Genomic DNA, 27,071 nt, shown 5'->3' on the forward strand with positions numbered 1-27,071 from the left:
TTGCTCTAAGGTTGGAATTTCAGAGAGCAGTGCTCACTAGTGGGGTCACATTTTTCCATTTAAAAGGAAGACAGCCTGTTAGCAGAGCTCAATGTGTTAGGCATATGTTGGGTGCTGAGAATTGTAGAATGCAGGTCAGGTGATGAGAACAGTCACACCACTTCCCTCCAGCTGTATGGCACCTTTATATCTCAGCTGCTCAAGAGATCACAGGAGTGCTTTCCCCAGCCTCTCAAGAAAAAAAATGAATTACATTTATCTCTTAAAAACTGCTTGTGTGCTTATGTGGGAAGGGAGTTGAGGGTGGGCAAGAAGCCATGACATCTCTTCAATAGCAGCTTTTAGTGGCATCCTTGTACCAACATAGGATAGAAACGAAAGGGAAAAGTACTCCAGCCCTGGGCCTTCTGGTAGATGGTAAAGTGGGAAATGAACTCCAGTTCTGCTACATGCAGACTAATATATATGAGAGGGTGGGGGAGGTGAACTGCTTACCCTGCTGATACCAGTCAACTCAAGCCTTTGAGAATGGGACTTGCTGGCAAGTTGCATGGAAGATGGTGGCTTCCCAACTTCATACAAGGAAAGGCTAGAGTAGAAGGGAAAACAGAAAAAAAAGACAGAGAAATGGGAATAGGGAGTGAACAACAGTACAGAAACTTAAAACAAAGTGTGCAACAATATCTGGAGTGGTGTACCATATCCTACCACTGACAGGCAGAACAATTGCTTTTATTGATTTAAAAAACAGGTTTCTGTTGCAAAAGGCAAAAAAAATTTCTTACATGAGTTCATGTTTCATAATTCGTCTGGCAGAAAAAAGAGGGCAACACTTAACAGAGAAAGCCATCTAGAAATGCTAAGATATTGAGTGTTCAGGTGCTCACCTATAAAACAGAAAATTCATTTCTAGCATGTGGCTTGCACCTAAGACCCAAGCCTTTGCCTCACATACTCCAACCCAATTCCTCAAATGCCATGATGTAGAAGCCATCTCTACCACAATGAATATACAATGCACTGTGGAACATCTGCTGTTGGTTTTTAAATGGACTGCCAGCAATTATGAAATACACCTGGAAAGTACAAAACCCAGGTTTTCATGCAGTGTTAATTTAGATGACCATGTTAGCCTCTGGCTTACTGACTGCTATGAGGTGGGGCTGCTTGTTTCCAGAAAATTCAGTCTGCACCTGAGAGGTTTTCATGGCAACTGTACAGTTTTGTTAAGATTGTCAGTGTTAACAACCACCACAAAAGTATTCACTTGTTCTTCTGGACACTTCTAAAAACTATTAGAACTATTTTTCACACTACATGCAATTGAACTGTGGAGACTGTGGCTACAGTTCAGAAAATGACACAAGAAGTGACTGAACATTTAAAAGGAAAACAATACCACCTGGAATTTAAGTTATTGCAATTAATACAGAAGCTGGAAGAAACAATAAACTGCATTATTCGGATTTTAAGCCAATCTTAGCTACTAGGTATTAGTAGCAGATTATCCTATCACTGCTTAATTTAGGATCTCAGGAATCTGTATTGGAGCATCTGCTGCAATCAGTCAAGTCATGTTGGCACTTATGTTCTTCTCTACCCATAGCATGTGCAAAACTTAAAACAAGCAGTGAGAATTAAACCATGCATGTGGCTGATAAGAACATTGTTACATATGCGCCTCAGATTAAATACCTATATTTGAAAATGTTGGCCATAACATACCTCTACCACTGTAATGAAGAACCCGTAAGACCATTCAGGTACAATGACAACCTGAATCATAGAAAAGAACGAAAAGCAAACTCAGTAGAGATCCTATTCCACCTCCCAGGCCCTGGGTGTGGAGCAGATCAGAAAGAGAACCTGATGTGCCTTCTCAGGCAGGCTCTTTGAACACTGTACTAAAGCATTTCCTTTTTTTGCAACTGTTGCCTCATGTTCAGCTTGTGATCTACTACATCTGCCAGGTCCTTTTCTGAAGAGCTGTTACTAATGTTGAAATCTATCCTGTGCTTGTGTAGCTGATTCTTCTTGTATAAGAACAGAACCTTTACTCATCCTTACTCAAACACATCCCACACTTTCATGTCACTCAGTGTTTTGTCACGACCTCTCCAAATTCTCATCTTCCCTCTTAGTTCTTTGTGGTCTCTCTTAGCACAAAGAGAGTGTTATCTGCAAATGGAATAAATGCAGTTTCCGTCCTAGTGTAAAGGCCTGTGACAAAATCATCTACATCAATATGGACACCTTATAAGTGCAAAGACAAACTAAAAATCTTCAAAGCTGAGTCACCGCTTTCTTAGGAGTTGCAGTCAAACCAGCTCAAACTTGAAATCTAGAAACATAGGTTTTTTCATTCTTTTGCTCGTTAAAAGCTTGTTTGTTGCAGTTAAAAATAAAGAATTCACTTCATTTTAAAGTCAAACTGAGTTAATGTCAGGAGCAAATGACATGTATTTCTCTTTGAGCACTGTTGGAATCTGTAGTATTGAGATGATTCCGAGCTTGTAGAAAGTCTCTGTCAGCCCCGCTGCCAAAGAAGAAGTCATAATTTGTCTGTGCTATTTTCAAGGTTGTTTATTCTTGCTTATCTCTAACATGTTCTGCTGCCCTGCTGCAGGTCTGTCCTGCAGGGCAGCATGCAGGGCTCTGCCCCTCAGTGGGATGTTACAAAGATTATATACCAGAAACTACCTGTGCTATATACACAATAATGTGCCAATATCTATCATCTACGTTGAACAGTGTGTCCCCAGCCTAAACCAATAGAAAAATGCCAACACTACAGTGAAACATGGAGGGCATGAAGAAGGAGAAAAAGGACAAAACACACCCAATTTCCTCCATCTTGTCCCCTTTGGACCCCTTATCTAGAATCCTAAAATAATACTTTTGCACCCATGCCACACTTAATTATTACTTATATTAAACACTCAGAGCTTGTAATTCATCCTGTAAGATTGAAAACTCTTTTCCATGGACAGAGATCAGAGACAGTGTCTCTTGGGACTCTGTACAGGGGGGCTTCTGACCCCCTGCCAGAGTCCCAGACCTTCCAGGGCAGACAGAGGGGTGCCCTGGACTCCCACAGAGCACTAGTCAATTTAAACATCAGTCATACAAAAACAGATTTACAGCAGAAATCACTTGCTTTCTCAGAATAAATGAAGCAGAAAGCCTGTTATTTCCTCACTTAATCTTCTGCATACAACATCTGTATTGTAAATATAACCAATGACTTTCAGGTCTGCAGAATTTAAATGCATCCATATTTTGCAAAAGTATCCTTAAAACTTACTTTCAAGACACAGATTGTTCTGGTGCAGGAATCATTTGGGAGTGGATTAGATAACAAGAGCCTGCAATGGGGAAGAAATTTTAGTCCATAGTTCAAAGACTTTTTTATTTTTTCTAATACCAAACTTTATAGAAGTAGCTCTTCTCCTCATGGTAAATACACTTGACTTGGGAAATAAATTATTTTATTTCTCTATACTTATACAGCAAATTACAAATCCTCTCCACCAAGCTGGCTAGAAAGAATGTTATATGTTTTAGATAGAGTTTCATAAAGTAGTAGAACAGCAACCATCATTCTGAAAGAAAAGTCAGAAAAATGGGAGTTTAAGAATACTAGCAAGAAACCTTACTGGATCTTGTGTTCTTCACTCTTAAGAACATGAGTAAGAATTTCCCTCTGTTCTGTCTCTGCAAGTTCTCTTCAAGTAAGAATATATTGTTAGAATATATTTGGTGTCTCTGTATTCTTGCAGGACTTCTGGAATATTTTTTCAGCATTACAAGACTTAAATGAGAGATGCTGCATAAGTGGAAAGCATGATGACAATAATTTTTGTTTTAATATCTCGACAATTATGACTTAATACTATTCTTCACTCAATTTCTTAGCTGAAGCACTTGGTAACCTGTTCAATCATCTATATAGTAAAATTCCGTATTTACAAAATTAAAACTTTTCAGATTAAATTTTCTCCCTTGAAACAGAAAACAAATAATTTTCACTGTGAGTCTTCAACATTTTGCAGAAATATAACCAAGCAGATGTCAAGAAATGGTGAGAAGCATCTGAAGAAGCTATTGAAGTTATGAGTGGGTTTGTGTCATTTTAAATTTTGCATCTTTTCCATTCTGAGTGGCAACAGAGTGGAGACTTATTCTTGTTGCATGAATTATGTTGTAACCAATCTATTTTTCACAGGGCCTTCCAAAGTAAAAGATTACTTAATTTAACACTTTATCTAAAATAAAGCCTAAAATAGGATCACCAACTACTGCAATTATACTGCCCCATCATGAGCAATGGTTGCTTGAGAACCTGAAGAGACCTTGTTCCATAGCATTACAGAGCAGAAGGCCTTTTAGCTGTAATAATATTGGATAGTTGTCCTGATCAGGTCCGTACACTCTGTCTTGCGCAAAGGAGCTTAAGTTATGTCTGGTGTTTTTCAAGTCCTACCACAAAGCAAAACATCAAAGACAGTGGTTTCTAACACTATGAGTTGTCACATCAGGGCAGGGACTATTTTTGTATTTATAACAAAACAAGGTCATAATTGGATTAAAAGGCCAAAGAATTTTCAAAATCAAAATAATAAAACATAACTGCTATAGTAATGTATTTCACAGAACCAGCCTACATACCCTAAAGAACCTGGCTAGAATGGCTGAGCCAATAGAGAGCAGGTGATAATTGATTTCTTATGTATGCCAAGTTCATACAAGGACTTAGAGCAAATCTTCTTGCTGCAGCTTTAGCTCAGTGTTCCTTTACTTAATCACCATGGACAGAGTACAGATCATCCTTTTTCTTTCTGAAGCAGCCTTTTATACTCCTAAAGACTGTTAATTCAAGTGTGTTCAGTCTTCTGTTGCTTGCTCTCAGAAATACCAATTCACTTGGTCTTTCTTTGAAGGTCATGTGTTGTAGACTTGTGCTTATTCTCATTGCTATCCCCCAACAGACTTTTAAGTGTTCATTTTATCCTTGAAGTGCAATGCTCTCTTCTTGATCTAGCAGGAATATTGCAGCACACTGCTAGGTATAGAAGGCTTCCAGAAAGCTGATAAAATACATTCTGTTAAAAGTTGAGCAGCAAAAGAAAAGCTAGAGAAGTGATAGTCCTTAGCAATACCTAGGGTACTGTTTACTAATGTTAACACAGTAATAGGGGTATAGAACCATAAAATTTTTAAGGTTGGAAAATCTCTCTAAGATCATTGAGTTCAACCATTAACCCAGCACTGCCAAGTCTACCACTGGATTTGTCCAGTGTCCCCAAGTGTCAGATCCACATGTCCTTTTTACCCTTTTTACCTCCCCTCCAGGGACGGTGACTCCATCATTTCCCTGGATATCTTGTTCCTATACTTGACTACCCTTCCCATGATGAAATTTTTTTTCCTGATATCTGATCTAAACATGCCCTTGCACAACTTGAGGCCATTTCCTCTCAGTCACTTGTTACCTGGGAGAAGAGACCCCCAGCTCACTACACCCTCATTTCAGGTGATTGTAGAGAATGATACCCCCTTGAGCCTCCTTGTCTCCAGGATAAACACCCCCAGCTCCCTCAGCTGCTCCTCATCAGACTTGCACTACAGACCCTTCCCCAGCACTGTCCCCATTATCTGGACACACTCCAGCCCCTCAATATCTTTCTTGTGGTGAAGGGCACAGAACTGAACACAGGATTTGAGGTATGGCCTCATCAGTGCTGAGTACAGAGGGACAATCACTGCCCTGGTCCTGCTGGCCACACCATTGTTGGTACAGGCCAGGATGCCATTGGCCTTATTGGCCATGTGGGCACACTCTGGCTCTTCTTCAGCTGGCTGTCGACCTGCACCCCCAGGTCATTTTCTGCCAAGTATCAGCATGCTTGTGTGAGAACTGCCAGGCAAACACTCTCTGCTCTGAATAATTTCAAGCCTCCTGGGGGCAGTAAAGATAAGAAACCAACACTCCTACCCTAAAAGCAGACTCCAGCCAATTCAGTTTAATAGGTAGATCTCATCTCTCCAGTGCTGCATCAGTACTCAGTATAATGAAATGAGTCATGCTGTCACCTCTACTTACTTCTAATGCTGTCACCAAATTGCAACAGCTTAGGTAGCTCAGAAAAGTATCTTTCTGCTTTTTTCCTAAATTTAACTATCTTGAAATTGCTCTGCTATGGGAAAAGAATACAAACTGAAGGCTTCCCAGCAATATTTCAGTGAATAACAGATGGAATTATGGTTATTTCCAAAAGAAGAAAATGTGATACAAGTTTAATGAGATAAAATGAGTCTGGAGATTAAATAAAAAGCTGTTCCAGAGAGACTACAAGTCAGTTTATAAATAATATACCTACTGGACAAGTTAATACAGCAAAAGATGCATGAAGAGAGGAAAAGAATGGAAGATTGAGACTGGTTTGCAGATATTTGAAAAAAACAGTCTCACAGTGAAGAGCCAGAAAGACAGTCTGCTTTAAAATATGTAATCAGTGCTTTTTTTTTGTTGTTGTTGATGATAGCGAGGTAAGTGGACAGCCAAGCTCACATTGGCACAAGTGACTGTGAAGTGATTAATACTTAAGATACCTGAGGCAGAGCAAGGAGAAGGGCAAGATGTAATTAAGAAGACAAAGAGCATGAATAGTAATACTTTTCACACCTGGTGAGAAAGCACACATTGTTGACATAAGTGTGAGAGCTACAGATGGTACCTGGAGTAGGAAATTTGTGATAGGTAGTGGCAAAATACAAGCATTTGTAGGACTCTTGTGAAGAAGACCTGAATTTCAAAGGTGCTTTCAAGCCAGGAGTATTCAACCCTATAAGTCAATTGGAGAAGGTGGGAGATGAAATTTTGTTAGTTAATTACAAATATGTTAATGATAGCAAGAGATAACTCACTAGCTATTTAATCAGATAGCCACAGCTCTACTATAAAGGTTTACTTTGAGATTATGTTAGGCAGTTCTCTTGTCTTTAAAATTAATTAGGAGTAAATTTCAGTTTGTCTCATACTGTACTTCATGATTTTGGTAGATGTTTAAGCACAGCTAAATAAATTGGAATAATGAGCACAATAAATAGGAACTTAAATTGTCTGAGAAATTATATTCTAATCTGCATAGAACACAATCCAAACAGAGGGAAACAATTCATGTGTAACACCTATCAATGCAGGCAATAATGCAATGTATATATCACTGTGAAATAACATTTGGGGTTCTATGCCTCTATGATCCCACTTCAGTTTTGTTTGCCTTGGAGTTAACAAATTATTAAATAAGAAACTCTATAACAAAGCTTGCATAAATGCCTGCTTAAACTTTTATTCTAGAAGAAAAGGCTGTGATCTTTTTTGCCATTTAGAAAGGATTAAGCTACAACCTTGATAAAGCAGTAGCTTCTGCTTTCATATTTGAGACCAGTGGCATTTAGCAAAGTCTCTAGGCAGCAAACTAAAAAAATAATTGTTGGTATAATGCAGTCACCTTCAGCAGTACTTCCACCTCCAAATCTTTTAGCCACCACCCCAATTATCTCCCTCCTGTATTCTAGTATCTGTCAAGCAAGCAGCCCCAAAACACACATCACAGTCCATGCTTCCTCTTTAATTTTCCGAAAAATATTTAGATCTAGGTATGATCTAATAGGATGTTTTGGATGTTGCCTTTTCAGTGAAGGGGTTACAGGCCTCAGAGGAACAAAAGTATCCATGAGAAATCATTTAACTTGAATCTATGTTTTCCTGAAAAATGAATAGTTTGCTGTTTTAATGGACTACCAGCTTCTTCCCACGGGATCATTCTCAATACCAGTCTCTCAGCCTTGACAATACAGCAAATCAAGCTCCCATTTGCTCCCTGCTGCACAGCAGCTCAGGGGCAAAAAGCAGATTCTTCTTGGGCATTCAAAGATGCTCCATTCCCACAGCACTTCTATCCTCTTATGAGAAATGAAGGTCCTGTGTTTGTTCCAATAACACCTTACCTACACCACGTGCTCAAGTGTGGGGACAGGAACAAAGACATTAGGCTCTGACCCTCTTCTCAAGAAATCAAAATGTTAGCATTCAGCCTTACTCTTTTTACAACTCAGGATGAAATAAGTAACCCTGCAACAAAACCAAGAAAAGTTGTTGGAGTAAAAAAATTGCACATGATTTTTTTCTCTCAAGAGCTGCTATATTATGTGACTGGGGAAAGAAGAGGGGATTTTCAGGAAACAAAAGCTAAGTAAATATAAGCATAAATCAGATAGCAAGCAAATGTCAGTATTTGTTGGCTTATTTCAATACAGGAATTTAAATTGATGACTTCCTGGGTTGCAGATTAAAAGGTTACAGAGGATGCAGATAATCTTTCATGCAGAGCATGTTAGAGGCTGGGAATTCACTCTCCAGTATTTGATGTACCAGTGTTAATCCTCATGTTAGCTCTTGGGAACTATCCAACCCAAGGTAAACAGCCTGCTTGTCTCTTAATGAGCGTCTGGACAAAAATTTACAGCAACCTCCGGTTTATGTAGAAGAGATGCTGCCTAAAGCAGGTGTGCTCTTTTCTGGGTGGCACACTGGAGCAGATTTAAATAAGTTTTACTGAGTTAAACCAAACAAATGTTTTCAGCAAATAATAAAATTATTTAAGCAAATTGAACACAATAAGATAATTTTTCTAATTAATCATACACTAGAAATTATTTTCATGCTTAGCCAAATCTGCATTTATACTTTCCAAGTATCACTCTCAGCAGTAAATAATTACTATATTCCTACACATAAATGACCATTTTAATTTTTCATGCTTCAAATATTTAAAAATATTTTTAGAACATTCTAGTGACATTTCTTCTTAACAGATACTTATTTCATACAAGAAACATGCCTTATGTGAATGTTATTTACCCTATAAATTCTGTAAGCTAGTATGAACATCTGAAAATATTTCATCACCACTTCTTCAAAACTGGCTTTAAAATTAGGCTGATCATAAGCACCTTCAATATTGGATTTGGGTACATGGGTTAGAAAGGAAAGACTTTTGTTTTCTCCTTTTCCTCATGGATGTATAGATCCTTTTCCTGATGCTGCTTAGTTGGACTTTAGTTGTCTCAACTCATTTTAGTTGGATGCTAGTATCCCCAGGAACTAATATGCTCATAAACTCTCTGTTATTGTATCACTAGTTTTTAAAGTAGGACTTGAAATAATTTAGAATTTAAAAAATGGAGGTACAGAGTAACCACTATTTAGCTGAAACTGGAAGGGATTTTCACCAGGCAGAATTCATATTAGAATCCCCACTCACTTCAGGAAAATGAAATTCAGCAAGAACATAGTAAGATCTAAGAGAAATCTGTATTTATACTCAAAACCACTGAAATTACATTCTTGCTGCCTTTATAGTAGGAATCAAGTAAACACAGAGAGAAACTGAAGATAAAAATACTCCTATGAATGCAAAAGTTGGTGACTATGATCATAATTACTAATCACTTAACATATGCCTGTAATTTGTTTAAGGACTAAGGTTAACCATAGTTTCTAGCATTTCTTGTTTCCTGTTATTTCATGAGATCAAGAACTGCAAAACATTTGTCTCATTTCAATTGGCCAAAAAAGAAAACCATGAAGATTGCTCACCAAATATTTTTTTCCAGACTGTAAGAGAAGTAAGGTAAAAAAACAGGAGGAAAATTAAACAACAGAAGGGGGAGTATGAGGCACTGTTTAATGCCTTTGGCATTATTTCTTTTAGCAGTGAATGCTAAGCAATGCTTCAAACTGAGATTACACTTGAGCAGACAGAAAAGGAAAATATCATTTTGTCTGTGAAGTTCTCAGGATGAACCTGTCAAGAGACAGAGAAATAGGTCACATGAAAGTTAATGAAAAGTAATAAATGGAATACATTGTGCCACAATGCTTCATCTCAATTAAAAGTTCACTTGCTGAATGCCATTTAAATTGACAGATACCCAGCTCTTATTTATCATCTTTGTATTTATAAGGGCTGTTGTTTATTCCACTGGGTAGTCTCTGATATCTGCCTGTTGCATTTCTTAGTCAAGAATAATGAAAGTGTAAAGAATTGAAATGCCAGGATTGATAGGAAAATGTTTCATGGGAAAATGTTTCCTTATTACAGATGTACAGATGTTCACTTCAGAGTAAACTGACATTAGAGGAAAGCTGGATTTTAACTTCTAGCAGTGTCTGGCATTACACTGACATGAACTAATGATTGCTCTTTGACCACAGCAATGCCATCACTTCAGGAGGCATCTCCAACACCCCTTTTTAAGAATTAAAGACAAAAAGAAAGCAGTTTGGAAGGCAAGATAGGGAGCACATCATATCTGCATGACATTCCACACTGTACCACAGCTTCCCACACAGAGGCATGATGAGAAAACTGAGCTTGCTGAAAGGGCTATGATGTACTTACTGCTGGGTTGCAGCTTCAGTATTGCATTACCCTGTTGCAAGAGGTGTATTATAGTTTATGGAGATGACTTGAGCCACTTGTAGATGAGACAAAATTTTGTAGTTTTTCATGGGAAGGATACCTTAAGGCTGAAGGTGAAACACAGAAGAATACCATAGGTATTACTAAAATTGGGAACACAACTGCAGCACGCTGAAGAGAATAGGTGAGGCATCAGAAGTTGCATGTGGACTCTCATTCTCTCCAGGTCAGGTGTCTGTCTTAGAGCTCCATGTTTAATTACTTCATCCCTCTTCATAGGTTAAGTACTTTCCAAAACTCATGTGTCATAATGAGAGACAGCGTCTCCATAACTGATTGCCCATAAATCATTGACCTTGCTCAGGAAATGAGAGCTCTGGTGTGTATCTCTCCTTTAGTGCCAGGGTCTCAACCATATTTCTTTCAACTCCACAGGAAATGTCCACATTGTGTAAGAGTTGTGGAGAACCTTCCACTTCCCATTTTAGAGCTGTGACACTGAGCTGTCTAAACTGGCAGCTACCAAGAGGGAGTATGACATTTTGGAAAGGGTCCCCCACTACAAGGTGGGAAGGAAGAACATGGATCTCTGTTTTGTGATACAAGGATGGATGCCAGAGTGCCACAAGCACACCAAATACAACAGAAACACACTGTTTGGGAGTTTTTTACTCCCAGCCTCACCTGGGGGGCGACAATGCACCTCAGGCGAATAAGAACAAAACATAACTCAAGAATTCATCAGTGAAAGAAAAGCAAGCTCACACTTCCATGGCTCCACTTTACAGCAGATCCAAGATAGGTGCTGCTCTGACAGTCAGGCTGGCAAATATCAATCAAATCCAGGAATACCTCTTACAACTTGTACGATTGCACAAGTATGCAGACATATTTTTAGAGAGATTATATATGAAAAGGAGAAGGACTGTTCATCCTTAGCTCACAAATACATAAATGTACACTCCTATTATGCAAATTAAAATATCTGTGTTTGGGACTTAAAAAAAAAAAAATAGCTGTGTCTGAAGGTCTAAACCTGAATTAGATGCTTACATTTAACTGTCCCAATGTCTTTATACTTTAAGGACTTGAACAATAAGGATTTTGTACTGAATTCTTGTTGATTCTTACTGGTTCAGCATAGCTGAGAAATTGAGCACTTTGGGTAGCTGTCTCCTCTCCTTACCCAAAGCCTCAGGCTGTTAAAAGCGTGAAAAAGAATGCATCAAGAGTTATTTTTAAAATGCTTCTAAGTGGAATTTGTGCTCAGTTAATATTTAAGTACTGCCTACAATGCACATAATAAAATGGGAGCGTGCTTTAGAAAGCCCTGATTGAATGTGCATGTCAGCTGGTGCTCTGCTAGCCTAATGAAATTTGATTTTGACATAATGTAATGGAGCACAGTGATGAAAAACAGCAACCCTAATAAGGCTCCTCTTTTCACAGCTTATGTATTTTTGGCCACTGAAGCAGTGTGCTTCTCTATCTCTTTTCTTTTAGAGCATGTAATCTTAAAATAATTAGCCAAGATGACTTTTCTTTGTGTCTTAATTAGATGAAATCTAAGTAGAAAACCATTACTTTAATATTGCAAAACCACAGGGGCATATTTTCAACTCATATATACTGGCAGCACAGAAGTCAGCTGAACAATGGGAAAACCTACAGCAGCAGCAACTTTACTAAAGGGAAAGCATTGGACCAACAGGGCCTGACTGCTCTGTAGGTGCTCAGAAGAGAGCTGGCTGTGTTCCATGCTGTTTCAGTTGCCTGCTCTTTAGCATCCAGGCAGATCAGACTATGCTCTGACTTGTATAAGGTGAATTAATGTTCAAAAGATAATTGTATCAGGTTAACAAATTAATTTCTGCTTGATTCTGGTTTTAAACACAGGTTTCTAGGATGAAAGGCTAATGCATAAACTCAACACATCAAGCACATCTCATTATGCAGAAGTTAAAGTTAATACACTCAATTTCCTAAATCTTTAGGGATCCGATGCTTTCGGGGACTTTTTTTCTACTCATGCTAATTGTATGATCTGCATCTTTTATCTAAAATGTAGCTTGTGTCAAAAAATTCCTTTCAACAAAACAACCATCAGGCACTCATGAAATTTCAGGTCATCTAGGAAGCCAGGGAAATAAGCTGTGGCAGAATAGAAGAGGATGCTATTCTCAGTCCCAGTGGGCAGAAAAGCTGTAAATATCCTAAAAAAGCACTCCTGGTATAAAAGTATTAAGTCACCAGTGAACAGTCTGTGACACTTGAGCATCAAAGACTTTAAAGGATGTGTCCAAGACCATGCCTGAATTACACTGTGCTGAACCCACTGAAGTGAATGGCAGCAATAACTTCACATCATGTATAGAGAGAACCTTGATGAAGTCTGCTGCTGACATTTAAATAAATTAATGATGTACTCTGTATACAAACAAGAGAAGCTGATGTTTCAGCAGTGATGGGCCTGATTAGTTTTTAATTATGATGAAGCCAGCACTTTAATGGTTTGTGTTAAACTTTTTAAACTAAATTTTCAGTAAGCCTGTTCATGTGGAAGCATAATGCTTTTACTGGCATGTTCAGCTATGTGAAGGTATGTAGATACTGGTTAAATCTAACTTGTTTATCAAAAACATGCTCCTGGACTGTCCCACCAGCAGGCTTCATTCAGGCAGCAAATGTAACCCTTCACACCTACACACCTGCTTCCTTCACAAATAAACCACAAATCTGAAGGAGGACAGGAAAGGAGTCTCTCATGGACATGTCACAAAATGTCTAGCAGCTTACCACAAACGAGCTGAGAACTGCCTCTGGCTCAGTTAATCTAGACACAGCCAATACCATTTTCCTGTCTGCTGCACTTGCAATGAAGGGTAGTTTCTGTACTTCTGTGATGGTAGCTGTGAGGCAACTGCTATTTTATGAGAGCAATTGATGCAATGTAATAAGAGAGCAATTTTAACACGGATACATTACTGTTATTATTTTTTTATTTATCACTTTTATATATCTTGATATTGACAGTCTGAAAAAGAATGGATTTTTTTTTTTTTTTGGTGTTTAGAAAAACCCATCTATTTCCAAACAGCAAAGGGAAAACAGGAATGTTAACCCTGTCTGGTAAATTCAAGAAACTCATTGAAATTCATATTATTTTACAATGCTGTGGTGTTAGGAAAGCATTAGTCTTGACCAAGACTGCAGAGAATTGATTCCCATGTCATTTCTAAGTGACTATTAAAATGCAGATATTTTGTCTGACATGGTGAAGTAATCTCAAGAGCTCAAAGGGAAGATGTTAGGCCAAATAACAGGACAGGTATTAAGTTACTCAAAAGGCAACGAAAAGATAATGTTAATTTATTTACTTCCCTTGCCTCTCAAGTGCTGCTTTTACCTTTAAAGTGTTGCTTTTTACCTTTTTGTACCCTTAAAGCTGGTATAGACAGAAGTAAATTAGATGGTCTATTATTAATCAGAGAATCATGGAATCATAGAATGACTTGGGTTGGAAGGGACCTTAAAGACCATCTAGTTCCACCCACACTGCCATGCACAGGAACACCTTCCACTAGACTGAATTGCTCAGTCCCATCCAGCCTGGCCTTAAACACTTCCAGGGATGGAGCATCCATAACTTCTCTGTGCAGCCTGTTCTGGTGCCTCACCACCCTCACAGTAAAGAATTTCTTCCTGATATCTAATCTAAATCTCTCCTCTTTTTCCTCTTTTAGTTTAAAACCATTTCCCCTTGTTCTAATGCTACCTGCCTGTGTAAAAAGTCACTCTCCCTATTTTGTATAAGGCAATGTGGTTTCTCCAGAGCCTTCTCTTCTCCAGGCTGAACAACCTCAGCTCTTTTAGCCTGACAGAAAATATTAATATACAATTTCTGCTTATTTGTAATAAATTGCTGTATTAAGATGATAATGTGGAATTTTAGTGTTACATTTCTATATTACAGCAAATAAAGGTTCTGAAGTAGGAAAATTGCCAATTACCTTCCTGTCTGGAGGTAGATCAGAAATAATTTTTCTCTCTTACTCAATAGCAAAAGTCACAAAATTGTTCTTATATCCCAAGAAATACATCTAAAAACCCATATTAAGACATTAGGATAGAGGCATGTTACACTGTGATATGATAGAGGCATGTTACACTGTGATCCTCTTTAAATTAGAAAGGTGTTTATGCTTTGAACATACAGATTTTTGCAGCATAACATTAATAAATGCTGATATAAATTGTGTCATTCTTGGAGGCCCCTCCCATAAGGGATTTTGGTTAGAACCTCACACAAGACACATTTTGCATTTTGTAAGTAGTGAAATGCCCCCCTAATTTAAAGGCTGTGTTAAAACATGCCATGTTTGGAATCAAGATCTTACGTTTTGTCCATCTGAGGAACAGATGTTTTTACAAGATTCAGAAGTGACAAGAACTATGAAACCTGACTTAGTAAGGATGTCTCTTGTGACTGGGTTTGCTAACACCTCACACAGGGTCAGTCCCCGCTGATAGTCTTCCCATTTGAGGTGCCTGCACCATATAAACTGTCTCATATAGACTCCCCTGTGCCTCATAAGGGTGGAGTTGCTGTTACAATGGGCACTCCTTTTACAAGGCTGCTCAAACTGCCTCTTCTCTGCCTGCTGAAAACTTGTAGAGCATAAGGCATTTGAGACAACTACCTCTCCCAAATGTTTAATCATTCTGACAACTTCTGCTAAAGTCAGTAGGCTCAGATCAGACAGACACACAGACACTGTAAGTCTTGTTATCTTCTGAAACTAGCTCAAAAGGTGCTGCCATGCCCCAGTAGGATTCTGACAGGACAGACCCAGTCTCATATTTCTCTGATCAGCTGCAGCACACGTCTCACTGGCTCCTGACAGACGCTACAGCAATGCCATGAGACGGCTAATTACATAAAGTTCAAGGCAAAAAAATGAAAAAAAAAAAGAAAAGATAAAAAAGTATCCTTAAATCTCTTTAGCACCATTTCCCTTTTACCTGTCTCTAGCAGTAGAAGTGTACATTGCTAGCTGACGCTCAGTCTCACTCACAAACCCTGCAGGAGAAAACACTCCCGGTGTTTTAAATGGTGTTATCTGCGGAGTTGTTGGGGTGCGTTTTCAGACTCCCCATATTATGGTTTCTCCCTCCTTCCTTCTTATGGTCCATCCTTCCTTCTCCTCCTCCCCCTTTCACCTGTCAGTCTTCCCTTTCCCCACCCTAGTTACATAACTTTATGCTGAGTCATTCCCCTGATCCCACCCCGGGGCTTGTCTGTCACCCTGAGGCCTCTCCCTTCTATCCAGAACCTTCCAGCCAGGGCCTTAGGTGATAGGTCAATCCCCGGGGACCCCTCCTTCCCCCTCACCATTGGATACCTCCCTTGATTGTCATTTCCTTCACCACTCCCTGGTTATTCCCCATTGGTTCACTGCTGTTCCCTCCCCGTGTTGCCACCCCCTGTTATAATCCCCTGCCAGCTATACCCTGCTGCCTTTTGGGGCATACCCTGTTCAAGCCAAGGTGGGTGTTGTAGACCAACAGTAAACTTGGAGCTGCGGTACCCCAGAAGGATGACTCCCGTGTCTTTATCACAGTCGCACAGGCTCCTTTACAGGTCTGGTGCAGCAGGACTGACAGGTCACACCCCTCGCCCACGAGGGTCATAGGGGGTGGCCTTCGTTGTCCAGCATGCCTAACATCGAGCTAGCTGCAGACCACCAGAGGCACCGCGGCAGTTATCTCCTTCTGTTCTTTCCCAGTGTACCATATTACCTGCTCAGCCAAAAGAAGGATCCTTTTACTTCCTGCTCTGAGGTACTAGGACATACATAGCATTTAAAATGTATTAATTTGAGTGGTTGCAGATTGCAGCACATTTAGCACATGAAGAGAATTGTACCTGTGCAAGTAAATCACAAATGTGGTGACAGATACTTTTTAAGAGAACCATGTAAGAGAGTGTCAAAATATTCTTCTTTTACAGTACATTAAAAGAAATCCTAGCCTGGAACTGCTGAGAAAATAATTTATCCTGATTTTTTAAAAGACTGATTCAGTCCTCTTAACATAATTTCCTGAGCTTTGAACTCATTGAGTCTTCTAATAGTGTCCTTAAATGAGAGAAGGAGGTAATTTTCTCTCTCATTGCCTTTAGGAGATCATCAATCATGCATTACTCATAAGTGTTAACATTGCATCATTCTGCCTTTTTTTTTTTTTCTTCTAAAGAACCCTAACCATGCATGAAGAAAGTGCTGTAGTGTAAAAGTTTCCATTTATAAATTGCAAAGTCTTTGTTCAGAATTGCTGTACCTCCTACAAGGCAATTTTAGTATAAAACCTGACAGTGATTCAAATATCTAGCTATAATACATTTTTTTTAACATTTCCATCACCTGCTGCCACAACACATTTCTATAACAAGCAAATTCCATGGATGTTATCATGACAGATTTATAAATGCGTTGTGCTGTGATTGTGTCACAGAAGATGTGCTTATTAAGCCAAGGGGTGATGCAAGTATTGAGATATTTGAAAAGCCAAGCCACTTCTATTTAAATCCCAAGAAACAGGCTCCAAGATACTAAGAACTGGTTTGACTGAGCAGTTTTCAACATTTGCATATTCAGTTAATTTCAATATTAAAACACTGTCAAATTATATACTAGTCTTTCCACTGGAAAAATGTATTACATCACATGAAATGTGCTGGTCTTTGTCTAAGTCCTCAACTGACTGTCCCTACTTTATAAGAATCGATATGTACTTTTTCAAAAAGAATTGCAATTGACAGTAGGTGATTAGCAGAAATTAGGTCTGAATTCTAACTGTATCCAGGTAAATGTTCAGAAGGAAAGCATGAAATAATTTCTGAATCTTACTGTTCATTGAAAATGGAAAGCATTTCCATATTAGTCATTAGTTACTTCAGGAAAATAAATCAGAGCTGAAACGAAATATCCCTGGTGCGTTCCTCCTTATTGACAAAGTTCTGTTTCCTGAATACACCATTGCACAGCATGAGCCAACATCTCTTTTTGCCATTCCAAGGCCCGACAGCACAATGTTCTTGGTTCAGGATCACGCTCTCAATGAACTCCCACTTTCTTCTTCCATTACTTCCATGTACCTTTCCACTCAAACAACACCCTCTGAGCTCCGTCCACTTCTGTAATGCCCGTTTCTAAATGGCCTTACATGAACCTTTGCTGTGGGCATTTGCATGCCTGTCTTTTACCAGGGGCGATATTACTGTTTCAAAAGATATTATTTGTTTCCAAATACTTGTGGAAAAGGAAAACATCTTTTCCTACTGTGGTTTCATTACACTTTAAGCCAGTCTTTCATGGGGTATATATAGTAGCAGCAGCAGGGAGCAGCCTACACTTGAGGCTAGCAGTCTCTCAGAATTACTGTGCAAATACGACTTAGTGCTTTCTCCTCTTTCATCCAAGACTTGAGTAACTGGCACTGCTTCATGCCTGTCAAAAGACAGCTCTGTAAATCCATTCTGAGCAAAAAAAGGAAAATATAAGTAATATGCACATGTTCACCAAGTCTGTTTTTTAACCTTTTGAACTCTTGAGAAGCTTTTTAAAGCAATCAGCTCTGAGTGCAAATGATACCCTGCTGCTGCTTATCCTCCTTTCCCAAGAAACACATTTGCAAAGTATTATTTGTTTATTTCTCTCAGGATAGAAATAAGCACTGAACATGGGAATGTTAACACACTTCATAATGATAAACCAGGGGTTTAAATGAGCACAAAAACTTGCTGAGGCAAAGCAAATTATTTTAAAGCTCTAATAGGATTCCTTGCATGAATTTGAAACATATGCACATAAAGCACTGACCCAGGACATTGTCACTGCTGTTTCTATTATCATTATGACTTTGCAAGTTGTGTCTTATTCAGTGCTTTACCTATTGTGAGAGTTACTGTACCTTCGACACCCCCCTTTTTCTGAGAACCATTCCCTATTAAATATAAAACTGCTGTGAAATGAGGTCATACCGCACATAACAGAAAAAGCCCAGAGCAAAAGATCTGCATATTGACAGGACAGTCCATCACAACGCAAAAGCACCTGTGCTGCCTGAATGATCAGTGGCAATCCAGCATGGGCCAGGTGTGGTACCTCTCTAGGCAAAGAAGTGGTACTGACAGCATTGCATAAGAGGACTCACCTCAGGGAGCTCAAAAACAAGAGAAGTAAAAACTCACTTTTTATAAGCATGCAGATATGTGGTGTTCTTTCCCTTTACAGCCAGACATCCAAACATGTACACAGATAGCACACACAAAAATCTTCCTCCTTGCAGAAGAGAATGGAGAAAATACACTGGTCACTGCACCAGGCTAATGCTATGGAAGCACTCAACCTGCCAAGGAGGAAGGTAGAGGAGAGCCAGCAAACAAGTTCTGTTCCTGTAAATAGATGCCACAAAACTGCACGTACACAGAGTAAATCCCAGTTAAAGATTACATGACAAACTACTGCAGCAGGTTTGGCTTCCTACTTAAATCTTGCCTATTCAACTGAGTTCCTGGGGTGCCTGAGGACAGTACAAGTTCCATGATTCTATCTTTTCTTATCCCAAAGGCATATATCATGCAAAGCTGTATGCATGAACAGTCTGAACTGGGCTGTGCTTTCAGCTGCACAGGTCTTTTTATCTCCTGCAGTGCTGTCAATATCCCACAGGATGGCTGATGCCACTGGCACTATTAACGCAGCATCTTGTCCAAATATGTGTCACTTCCACCTGAAACAACAAGTTAGAGAGATTTCCTGGAAATGTTAGTGTATCTATGCAGAAACTCACATGCCTGGTCCCATGGAAGGAAGCAGTTTATGGCAGTACACAGACAGGATAGGATCCTTCTCAGGGCCACCTTCTCAGACCTACAACTTTTTTTCATTGAACTTTCTCAATTCTTCAGATAAAGACAGTGTAATTGACCCTGCCAGTCAGAATTGCAATATTTCAGGTTTCTTTCTTCAGCTCTTGTTTGGCTCCAAAATCATCTGTCAGGCTAACAAGGATGAAAAGAAAAATAATATGAGCTGCTTAGCAGGAAACTTCATCCATTTAAACCAAAACTTCAAATAGTTATTAAAATGAAAGCTTAGCTTTTCTTTCTTTCTGCTATACAGAAGCAGCCTCAATGAGAAAGTCACTACTGCCTACTTACAAAGCATATTTTTCCCATTCTAATGTTTGTTTTCTGTTTCAAGTGCAGAATATAATCAGTGAGCAGTTACATTTTGTGCCTATTTTAGAGCTCTTAAGTGTTGCAATCCCACAGCACACTCACTGTTAAGGAGCATACTGTTTCTAGCCTCCATCCAAACGCATAATCTTTGTTTTTCCACAGCCATATTCTCAATCACACATAAGTCTTTGAAGCTTTCTATATATATAAATGTTAATTGACTCTGCCTCACCCAAAACTTATGCAATAATTTCAATGCAAAAGCTTCCACTTACCTCACGATCAGAGGTACTGTGAGGTACAAAAAAGACTTATAGTGGTAGATGTACCTGAAGGAAACCTCTGTTTAAGTTAAGTGAACGAGCCATCTGCCAGCCAGTTTTGCTAAAAAACTCCAAATGTGCATGATGGATCTATTCTTTAGCCACCAGCTTCACAAAGGTGTCAGGCTGATAGAGGCCACAATTACTCATCTGCCGATCTCAAAACATTTTTTCCTAAGAAAATGAAATAAATAAAAAATACTGACTGCATACCTCACCAGGTTTTTCAGATACAGGAACCCATAAAAGCATGAATATTTATTATGGGAACCTGAACAATGAATTGCTGTTACCATCTAGTAAGGTGGTAGTACTTGAGAGAACTATTCTCCTACTGCTCCATTTACTGGTTTATAGGCAAATAGAGACTGCTGCCTATTGCATAAAATATAGAACAAATTTGATTTACAGGCTTTTTTTGCTTCTAGGAGTTGTGAAAAGTTCGCAAATAGAAGTTGTTCTATTACCTCCCTTGTTGCCACGAGTCCCTAGTGTAGGAGAAATCTGCAGTTGTCAGAAAGAACAGGTGTCAATAGTGCATTTCTATTCTTCTGACTTCTGCATGGCAATCTTCTTTTATTGGAACAAGCAAGACCACTGCTGAAAAATATTCTAATTAATCTGTGTTACAATGACCCTTCTATTTTTTATGTGTTCACTGAAGTTTAAGAAAAAAATACTGAGACATGCAGTAATAAAAATTTTCTGAATTTAAAATTTAAAAAAATGTTGAAAAAAATGTTGAAAAGAGTGCTGTAAATGAGATCTTTAGGGGGAAAAAAAGCCAAACTGGGATCCGACTAGGAGCTGTGTTCAAGTAGAGCCTCATTCCACTATGAATGAAGAGGTTTTGACTTCCAGAGAGAACATGACATAAATGACTTCTTATGTGTCTACGTTCATTTATTTGTAATTAAATGACTGACTGGTTCTGCTTGGCCTCTCTTATTCCATTAAAATTTTAAACTACTTATTATTTGAGCTAATTTTTTTTTTTTTTTTTTTGTAATCAGCTTTATCTTTCTGGAAATGTGCACAAGGAGCATACCCATACTGTTTTTCAACATTTTATTCAAAGACACAGTACTCACATCCAGAAATAACACACTTCTATGGAAATCTGTTCCAGACCATGTGGCTATGCTAGCAGGAACTTTCAGTTTGCGTTTCTCTTTTTTTTTTTTTTTTTTTTTTTTTTTTTTTTTTAACACAGATTAAGTCATTCTTCTTGAAAAGGATCATAACTTTCTTTGCTAAAGCTTCATAAAAAAAGAATATTTTCAGACAACACTAATTCCTTCACTGCCCTGCAGGAACCAACTTCTGCAAACATATTGCCTAAAAATATAGTGTTGGATGAGAGGCTGGACACGAGTCAGCAGTGTGTGCTTCCAGCCCACAAAGCTGATTGCGTCCTGAGCTGCAGCAAAATCAGTTTGGGCAGCAGGGTGAGGGAGGTGATTCTGCCCCTCTGCTCTGCTGTGGTGAGACCCCATCTGCTGTGCTGCATCCCAGCTCTGGGGTCCTAGCACAGGAAGGACATGGACCTGTTGGAATGAGTCCAGAGGAGGCCATCTTGTTGTTTAGAGGGGTGGAGTGTCTCTCCTACGAGGAAAGACTGAGAGAACTGGGATTGTTCAGTCTGGAAAAGAGAATTGCAGCCTTCCAGTACCTGAAGGCAGGATAACAGAAAGATGGAGAGAGACTACTTACAAGAGCAGCTACAGACAGGTGCAATGGCTTCAAACTGAAGGAGAGTGGGTTTGTGTTAGACGCAAGGAAGAAACTGTTTACTACGAGGGTGGTGAGGCACTGGAACAGGTTGCCCAGAGAAGTTGCAAATGCCTCATTGCTGGAAGTGTTCAGGGTCAGGCTGGTTGGAGCTTTGAGCAACCTGTTCTAGTGGGAGGTGTCCCTGCCTATGATAGTGGGGTGAATTAGATCACCCTTCCCTTCCAAGTCAATCTATTCTGTGATTCTGTGATCATGGCATGACTTGGTGTGGTGTGCAGCTACCTTGCTGATCTGTTGGGGAGCAGTTTCACTCCCTTAGTGAAAATCCCGTGTCTTGAAATCTACTGCCTCCCTCTTCCAGGTATCCCAGCTCTTAACCCTAGTCCTTTCTTGGGAGACAGTCTAAGAGATAGAAAAGACATCACTGCACCCATTCAGGTGCGTATGCAGGCACTTCACAGCACCAGTGGAAAAGAGGTGTTCCACTGCATGCTGCAAGTGCAGCATCCAATGTGCAGAAGGAAGAGAACAGTGGCAGAGCACGGCTCTCTGCCTCTCTACCTACAGCCTGGTTATTACTCACAGACAATTGCACCTTACATACAGTCAGTAAGTTCTGTCTTGGTCAGTCTCCCCAGCCAGGATGTTCCTGGGCAATAAGAAAATATTCTACTCAGTTGCCTATGTGGTTAAGAAAGGTATTTGAAAGGATAGACTGGGCAGCCTTTGCTGTTGATGTGCAGTAGCACAACACGTGACAGGATTCAACTTCCAGCACACAAGCCTGCACATCATTGCCCCACAGGCACACTTTTGAATGTCATTCTTTTGTGATAGTCTCTTTGCAGACTTACCCTATCTTCTATTCTTTTCTTCACTACTACTTTGATTCTTCGAGTCTGGCTCAGCTCAGCTTTCCATGCAGTATATGATCAAGACAGATGCCTTCTCTTGTTCTTACTTTTCAAACCCATGGATTTTCTCTAGTTCACCACACTTCTTTTCCCTCTTCTGTTTCTTTTGCAGTTTAGAGCCAGGCTTCTTCCTGTTCTTTCACACTTACTGTGCTTGCTGTAAACACCTTTTCATCTGTAACGTGCCATCTGAAACAGATTGCCTCTTTCTCTCTGCTTCAATTCATTCTCTCTTTTCAAATCTCAATCAAAAGCATAGATTTTTTCACTATGCTGTATCTTTTAATTTTTTTCATTATGTTATCAGCTTTATGCCTGAACGCCTTAACTAGCTCACTGTAGAATGACCTTAAACAAAGACTTTCTGTAATTTATAGTCCTCTGTATGTGTGAGGGACATTTCAGGCTGTATTATTTATGCCATTTTCTGTAAACAGAGCACAATAGTAATCCTGTGGTCTGCCAATAAATCAGTCTTACCTATAACAAAGTTATGAGCTGAAAAGAAAGACTGCATATCATGACTGAACAATAGAATCAATTAATCAACCGCTTTAAAGCATACCAAATTAATGTTTTCTTTCAAGTATTTGGATCATGTGAAGGGTAGAACTCATTTCATGTAAAAACAAGATATTTTTACCAAGTTAAATAAGTAAGACTTGTGAAGTTATTATAAGAGCTCTCTGCTTAATTTCATGAGCTACTGGCAAATTTACTGTAGGTGCAACTCCAATTTTGCTGAACACAGCCTCACAAGTCGTGTCTTTGCAGAGACAAAGGACAAAAAGCAAATCCAAAGTTTAAGATGGAAAAGATAAGTTTTATCCCTTAAGGAGCCACTGGTACCTGCTGCATGCTGACAAGTTCACGGTCAATCCCAATATGTCAATAAATTGTACAGACTATGAAAGTACCATCCCAGAGAAAGTGTACACACTGCTTTTGCCCGCACTCAAATTGACATGGGAATAGAATTTTACTCACTAGTTTCTGAATTAATTAATCCAATTTAATTTTTTCATAGAAAGCTTAAGAATTACAAAAATTTTGGATAACTGCATTTATATTTTACTGGATTTAATCCTGCCTGTAGCATAGTAACTGATAAACTAAGTACTACTATTCTAGGTCATACTGCCTGGCAGTAATCTTTCAGGAATACATTCTCAGAGAAGGAAGCAGGAGAGGGAAGATAAGAAAATCAAAGCAGGAAAAAAAAGAAACCAGGCCACAGCATACTTAATAGAGACAATAAGGTCAGACAGCTGAGCAAAAAGCAGGGAAAAGGAAAAGCAGACATCAATGTATGTGCAGTGTGGAGAAATGATAGGCAAAAGAAGAAAACATAACAGGTCCTGAAGACTACTGTAAATGTTTCTCAAAATGAAAGAAAATAATCCCTACTCACCTTGCTTTAGATAAATGAGATAGCTATGATTTAGATAATGCTTTTACACAAGCTTTTTTGAAATGTTTTAGACAAAAGAGATAAATATATTTATTTTTATTCTAGTCTTAGTTTGCCATATCACCCTGTGATATGGTGGTGGTTGACATATGAATGATGTGAGTCTGTGGCAGCAAATAGCTAATCTACTAACTTTTGGTCAATAACCTGAAAAAGTGAGAGGCACTATTGTATGAATACATTCCCACACACCTCTTTTATCTCTATTGGATGACAATGATGTGTTTCCTATAATATAAAAATTTTAAAAGAACTTTAAAAAGTGTTTGCTCCCCAGACAATGTTTCAGAGCCATAAAATGGGCAAGGTTGGAAGCGACCTTAAAGACCATCCTTGTTCACTATGGGAAGGGACAGCTTCCACTAGATGATGTTGCTCAGCAGTACATACAATGTTTGAGTTTCAATCAAATATGTAACACACATTACATAATACATAAAGTTTGTCTTTTCATGTTATGTTCTTTTCAGGTAGAAAATAACTATGCATTTAGGAGTGTTTCATACATGTAGCTCAAAGCACACACAGGACTGGGTACAGCAAAACCATCTGCAGCTGTGGGCTGACAGAAAGTGCCTATGACTGTGGGAAAAACCTATTTGGCAACAATTTGACAAAAACTTGTCTTAATTTGTTTTGCTCATTTTCTTCTCAAGACAGTATTTATTGTCATAGAAACACAGAAGAATTATGTTTCTACAATCTGCAAGTGAACAAGACTTGAGGAGGGAGGGAGAAGAATATGGATCACACAGCATGAGAAAGCAGCTCCCTATCTTTGGGAGCTTGAGGAAGAAGTGGGCAAAGTGTGGAAACTGTTCTACAGAAAGTGAAATCCCCTGAGTCTCCATTGCCTTCCCAAACAGTTATTCCTCAGGATCCAATTCTTCTTCTAAAAGGCCTTTTCAATCATAAATTTTCCACCCTTAAATCAGATAGCCTCCCTGACCCTTTCTCACAGCTTTCTTTCATGATGATTCTTGGCCATGTAAAATATAGACTTCAAAAAGTGATTTCCCTCTAGCAATAGCCCGTATTTTGTCTACTCTCATTTGAATAATTAATCTTCAAGGCCCAACAGATTCACTGATGGGCTTCTGCAGAGCATATAAATTTATCTTGGCATTCCCAGCCTACATCTATAAAGGCGAAGCTGTAATATGTGCAATTAATGCTTAGTATACAAAATGGAGTCTGTAATTTAATGCAGATTTGAATAGCAAAGAGAGTTCATATTTGTAGATCAGGTTTTTCTGAGATGCCACAGAAACTCTGAGGCAAAGTTATGCAGTTTTGCCACAGAGTCCATATCAGAAATATACATAGAACCTAAACCATGTGATTTCCATTTTTTATTTTTATAGGCATTATGTGTATCCACTGGGAGTATCTTTACCCTGTAGTCTTTTCTTTTATAGAAGAAAGACTAAGAGACTGATTTAACAAGGTTTAACAAAGATCTGTGCATGTTTGCATACATAATTAAGTTCAGAACAAGTCTTCTAGATGAGGACTCTCTGTTAGCACTTGCAAAATGCCCACACCGTGTTTCTAGTGCTCCTGTTTGGTTTTAGTTTAAAGTTCTCTTAATTCACTGGCATCAATTACCATTTCCAGGGACACAATTTTTAATAGATGGGCTCAAAATAATAATTTCACTTGCCATTTCAGTTCTATTCTCCCATCTACTCCCACTCTTACTCCCAGAGTTACATGAGTCCACATCCCTGCTGGGAGAGCTGTGGCTCACAGAGAGTATTGATCAGCATGGCACTATGCACACTGACAAATATGGACTGTTTGGTGTCTGGAAGTGTTCAACAGAGAGACAGCCCTTCCACTATGCAGGGTAATCTCTCCTGAAGAGAGGCTCAGTAGGCTCACTTCTTATCATTCACACCATCATGTGTTTTTTCTTCTGCTTGAAAATCTATCATATTATAACACAATACATCATATGCCAGAAGACATTTCAGAGTATTTTGATTTATTTGGATGAAATACGTGTTCATTAAAAGAATTAGAACTCTTTAGAAAGGCACTTGTTTTTCATGGCTTTGATTTCAGAAGACAAAACAATTAAGTGATTGTTGAATTTCCTGCAGACAGATAGGTATATATTTTAGACTTCCCTAGCTTTTGGAACTTACAAAAATCCAATGGCCAAAGAGGCTGGCAAATGGTGAGACACTTTTCTTTTACATTTCTTCCTCCATTCAGAATGGTTCAAAATATATTTTAGCTTAGGAAAAGGTGCTGGTTATTGACTACTTTTTGCAAGTACTCTCTTCATCTGGTTTCCATGTTGTGAATGGCAAGAGAAATTCAAGTTTTCTCTCCATCTCCTTATGGCAGGGACTAAAACAGGAGAGAAGAATAGGAAAGCAAACATATGAACAAAGTTGGTAGGGATATTCCACACAGAAAGACAAAACATGCTAGAGGATATCTGCCCTTGGTCCTCCAAATGAATGGCCATTGACACAAAGAGGAAGTCAAAAATTAAGAATGCAAACAATCTCATAATATTTAGACCAGAAGGTACTTTTGAAAAGTCATTGCACTTCCTCACATCTTTTATTGGCTGAGAATTTTCTACTTCACAATTTCTAACTATTTGTACTTGGGTCATGGGAATGAGTGAATGCAGAACAGATGGGTGCATTAAGCCACACTCCTAATGGAATGGGGGAAGAAAGCAGTGAAACAACTAAAGAGAGATAAGAATACCATGATCCTGTTCCTGTAACAGTGGGTTATACCAAATGCATGTATCTATCCATGTTATACAATCCCAACTTCCTAGACACTGGAGAACATCCTGAAGATTCTTTAATACGTTTCCAAAATGGTACAGTATCCCATCTTCCTAGCACATACCTTCAGACTATTCAT

At 38.9% G+C, this 27,071-nt stretch overlaps 1 long non-coding RNA gene across 1 annotated transcript in view; it reads right to left on the reverse strand.

The window, feature by feature from the left end:
• Positions 1 to 27,071, reverse strand: part of LOC115493772 (uncharacterized) — an 83,862-nt gene that overhangs the window by 32,601 nt on the left and 24,190 nt on the right. The window contains exon 2 of the long non-coding RNA XR_012053916.1: positions 496 to 589. This is a non-coding gene — a long non-coding RNA (uncharacterized lncRNA). The remainder of the gene's footprint in view (positions 1 to 495; positions 590 to 27,071) is intronic.

Source organism: Taeniopygia guttata, chromosome 2, assembly GCF_048771995.1.
Source record: "Taeniopygia guttata chromosome 2, bTaeGut7.mat, whole genome shotgun sequence".
NCBI lineage: Eukaryota > Metazoa > Chordata > Aves > Passeriformes > Estrildidae > Taeniopygia > Taeniopygia guttata.